Below are 400 nucleotides of genomic sequence, written 5' to 3' on the forward strand. Positions count from 1 at the left end.
TAAAAAATTGAAAGTAAAAAGGTAGACAAAATATACTGTGCAAATATTAACCAAGCAAAAGCTGGTATAGCCATGTTAAGGTCAAAAGCAAAAAGAATGTTAAAAAAAATTATCTCATAATGACAGCAGACCGAGTTCCACTGAAAGATAAAACAATTCCTAATTCGTGTGCATCTAATTACTTATCCTCCACATACGTAAATCAAAATTTGGCGGCTCTGTTACAGAAAATAGACAAGGTCCAAAACATAAAGGGAAATATGGGCACAACTCAGCGACTAATGAAATCTGTTATTCCTTCAATGAGGATGAGGAATTTCACAGTCATGTAACTGGTTTTGAGTTGTTTTATTTTTGCAAGTTCTGGAGTGCGGTAGCAGATTCTTTATTGAATCCCAAT

The sequence above is a fragment of the Pteropus vampyrus genome, unplaced genomic scaffold (genome assembly GCF_000151845.1).
Source record: "Pteropus vampyrus isolate Shadow unplaced genomic scaffold, Pvam_2.0 Scaffold130, whole genome shotgun sequence".
NCBI lineage: Eukaryota > Metazoa > Chordata > Mammalia > Chiroptera > Pteropodidae > Pteropus > Pteropus vampyrus.